A 4,339-nucleotide genomic window follows, 5' to 3' on the forward strand; every position below is an offset into this window, starting at 1 on the left:
CCTTCCAGGTCCACAGAAAAGAAACCAGACTGGTATCACTTAAGCTTGTAGACAAGGCAAAAGGGCAAATAGGTTTACGTGGAGAGACTTAGTCAGCAATACTGCATAGAAGAAGGGTTCCCATACTTAAAAACCCAAACCTGCCTAATTAGATTATAGCAACATTTATGATTAAGTATTTCCAGGCCATAGGAAAGATGGAGAAAAATTATTCCAATAACACTGGAAAGAATTTTGAAGGAATACTGCTGAAAAGAGATTTAAACCCACCCGAAGGCTGTCATCCCATTACTGCCTATGTTTGCTTTCCACTACACCATTAACTGAATGCTAAAATATAGCATGAAATCTGCCATGGGAGTAGAGTCACTGCATGCAGGTCTAAGTGGGTTACTTGTCTATCCTCCCAGCCTCCCTACTGCCTGTCACAGATGGATTTCCATGATAACACCAGTGCAGCTGCATCACCTGCCTCTTTGCCTGATGCTGTTACCAGAAACAGCATCACAATCACAGTATAAAAGGCAACAATTCTGTTCTCACCTCTGAAAGGGCTTTGCATATTAACATGTCAGAGCCTTGCTCTCTTTGGGATTGTACTCTCAAGGAGTATCCTCTGGCTGTCTGGTGGGAAGCAGGAGGTTTCTGAAGCTTTGAAGGAGCAGTCACTGGTACAGCCTGGGTTTGGTGCAACAGGAACTCTCTATTCCAGCTCCCCAAACCACCACTTTTGAAGCAGCCCCTTTGATTCCACCTGGTGTAGCAATTCTGTAGCACATAAAAGATGTGTTGTTCTGATTACTGTACACAGAAACTTATTAATAACTGAACTAGGCCCCATTCACTGGGGTTGGCCTGCCACCAGATTCACCTTCAGTGAAGTCACTCTCAATTTTAATTGCTTCAACTGAATGGGACAAGAAAAGGGGAAATGATGGTTTTGCTTTGTGCTTGTCTGATCACTGCAAAAAAAAGAGGTAAATCCCACTACCCAATTTGGCTTTTCTCATGATGTTTGCGTCTTTGGTCTCTATGTGTAATATATGTATCTGAGTTTGCTACTTCTTAAGGAATCAGAACTGTGCCAGATGTGCGGCAGAGCAAAAAGCTAAAGAATTCTACCCAGAGGAGCACATTATTTTGTGGCAGCATGGCACACACTGTCTGTGCCTGTTCACAAGCTTTTCACTACTTGTCCTACCTCCTGAGCTACAGAATTCCTTTCCTGAACCTCAGCCCTTATAAAATCTGAGGTGCGTAGTTAAAAACACAGATGCAAAAAAGCCCTACTCAAATGGAAATCCAGTGTCTTAGCTGTAGATGTTTATAACATAAGAAAATCTTCCTCAGCCAGTAAAATTTACATTTTGTTTGGCTTCACTGCTTTCCTTGCATGTGAGTGCCCTGAATGAATTCGCAGTCTTGAAAAAGAGACTTTTCTTTTTCTCTGGTTGGATGGACTTACCTCCAGAGACAGCTAAACAAAGGGTTCAGACAACCAAACCAGGTTTTCTCTTTCTGCCCTCTAATGGCTTTGGCCTCATGTGCTTAGAGCATAATAGGGAGATGAGAAAACAGAGAGGAAGCAAGCCATTCGAAAGCAGCCAGGAGCCACAGCAGCCTGCTCTAGTACAGTGCAGCTAGCCATCCCCTCGGAACTCTCACTGAGCTGGACTATATTGTAAATCATGTACTCCTGGTACACAAATAAAGTGGGGCAAGAGAATTCCAAACATATTAATGATTACATATTTATTCATCTAATTTTCCCATTTTTTTAATATATTCAGCCTCATTCTGGTGTCTCTTCCACCCGCTTGAAGCTTGAGTGTGCCATCAAAGGCACAGAAGTTTCAAAGTCTGGTGCCACTAAGATGGGAACCAAGCCTGTGTTCCCCCAGGATAAAATCCCAATTCCACTCATGTCAAGACTTTGTGAGGCAGAATTTACCAATTTAAACCCTATTTTTTTCACTGACATAAACCCTGACTTATGCAGAATGTTGTTCATAAGAAGAGGCTTAGAGAGATGAAAGGGAAAAGGAAGGAGGGAGGAGCTTAGTTAAGAGATTTTCTTCAGCTTCTTATTGACAGATAAAAGTAGAATTTCCACTGAAACCAGCAGTGATTTATTCATTGGCAAAAAATATCAATTAAACTTTATAGCCACTAGTATTCTGTTAAAAAGAATCAAAACCCATAATAAAACCAACACATACATTAAATAATAGGTTTGCATTAATGGCAAACAATTTTACCATCTGCCTGTCAATCTAAGTGCATGCTGAAATTCTTCACTGAACTGGAACTGCAGAAACAAAAAGGGATACAGGAGCATTATGGCAGCCTGGGTTATAAATTACAGGCAGTAGATATATTGCTATGAAAGCTGTATCATTCCTTAAAATGAATTCAACCTCTTGACCTACCCCTTTTCTTCAAAATTTCATCTCTTTATATGACCACTTCTTGGACCGCTGGGCCAGAATTCAGGTGCCTGAAGATCTGCAGCATGTTTAAAAAGATGAGAAACGACAAATACTTTGACAAATTATCTCTCAAGCCTGGCCATTTCTCTAGCACTTCATGCATTCTGATCAGACCTCCCAGCTTTAATGAGCTTGCCCTTGGTGGCGGCTGTGAAGGCAATATTAGTGGGTTTGCAAGGGGGTGAAATCCAGTGATGGCTGTTGAAGAGGACAGTGCCAAAACCTTGCCTGCTTCTAGCCTGAGCTGGAGAACTAGCTCTGGGAAGGACTGGTAAGATCAAGATAAACCAGATCTTTCCATGTGTGAAAATATTTTTCCTGGTTCCTGAACGAAATAGAAACATTTGTGTGCAAACAAAATTCTGTGCGGAATAGAGGTCCGATAAAATGCTACTTCGGGTCAATCAAAACTTTCCGCCGTTGTGAAATCAAAGCATTTTGGTCCAAGCTTGCCCTTTGAAAACTTGTAGATGTTTTCTCGTGTGAAAATAATAACAATGAATTGCATGTGGGAAAAAATCATTTCCAAATGAACACTGAAAAGATTCCATTCCAGAAATGTTCACATGGGCCACTTCAACCTTATGGGAATGCTTTGTTTTGGGACAAGAAGTTCTGGAAACAAAATCCTGCCAGAACTGACAATTTTTTTCGAAAACACTGAATAAGAAAAAATGGCACTTTTCTCTTAGAAGAAACTTTGGTTACAAAACAAATAGTTTGGCTGTACTTTGCTGAGCTGCAGCATCATGGTCTGAACCTGAGTATCAGGAGAGAACCATCAGGTGGCATGCTGCTAAGGTGACACTAGGTGAAGATCCTGGTCCTTGCTGTCAGTCATACAGCATTTACTGTTGAACTCAGGAATCTCATGTCGATCGATATTACAGTTGCACCTTGGTGGATATAGTTCAGAAGTGCAACCCAAGCTCAAGCCTGTATCATTTTAAACTTGAAGGCATCCTGACAGCTGGGTATGACACCATGACTTGTGGATTTATTTTAATTGGCTGCTTTCAGGAACAGAGAAGCAGATCTCTGTTTCACAGGAGGCAGCTTTCTTTCCTTGTAGGGACCATGTTGAAGGCCAAACTCTGCCTATGAAAAAGCAGGTTGTGGTCTGAAAAAGAAGGGGTGCTTCCCTGTGCCTCCCTACATCAATATTTATTCATTTTCTATTTACTGGCCAGAGCTGTCTAGGGGAAAGCGGTGCAGCATTATCCTCAGCAGTGCAACTCACAGATAGACCACCAGATTAAGATAAATTTCCTAATTTAAGAATTATTTCGATGGGGTGGGAAAGGGCAGCTCAGTTTTGTCACCTCTGCCAACAGCCCCCCGGCATGCACGACTGCTCTCATTGTGGAGGAAAACCGTGCCTATCAGCACGGACATTAGCTCTCAGCCATTACTGCAGGCAGAGCAGCTGCAGGAGCCTAACGACCCCCCCTACACTTACACCGCCGGGCTATTTTAATTGCAACCCACAGCTTAAAGTCTTCATTAAGTTCTCTCCAAGCCCTGCCTCCTCCTCTGTAAGATCAGCCGCTTGTCGCCCTGACCGGCGGAGCAGCGAGGAACATCTGCAGTTCAAACGTGATGCATATGCAACAGCAGGCTCAGGATTAAAGGTCAACAGACTCCTCCGACACCCAGGACCGTCTCTCCCTTGCAGGGTGTCTGGTGTCTTTTGTTGGAAACTCTATACTTCCTGCCAGGCTTTTTGCCCACTTGCTCAGCCCAACTGCCACAAGGCTGGCGCTGCACCTTAGCAAGCTGCCCGGGGCTGCCCTTGCACAGTGGCTGCCACAAGCGAATGATCGGGTCCTTCTCTCTGTTTCTTGTCGCAA

Source organism: Nestor notabilis, unplaced genomic scaffold, assembly GCF_000696875.1.
Source record: "Nestor notabilis isolate BGI_N333 unplaced genomic scaffold, ASM69687v1 scaffold13263, whole genome shotgun sequence".
In the NCBI taxonomy this organism is placed as follows: Eukaryota; Metazoa; Chordata; class Aves; order Psittaciformes; family Psittacidae; genus Nestor; species Nestor notabilis.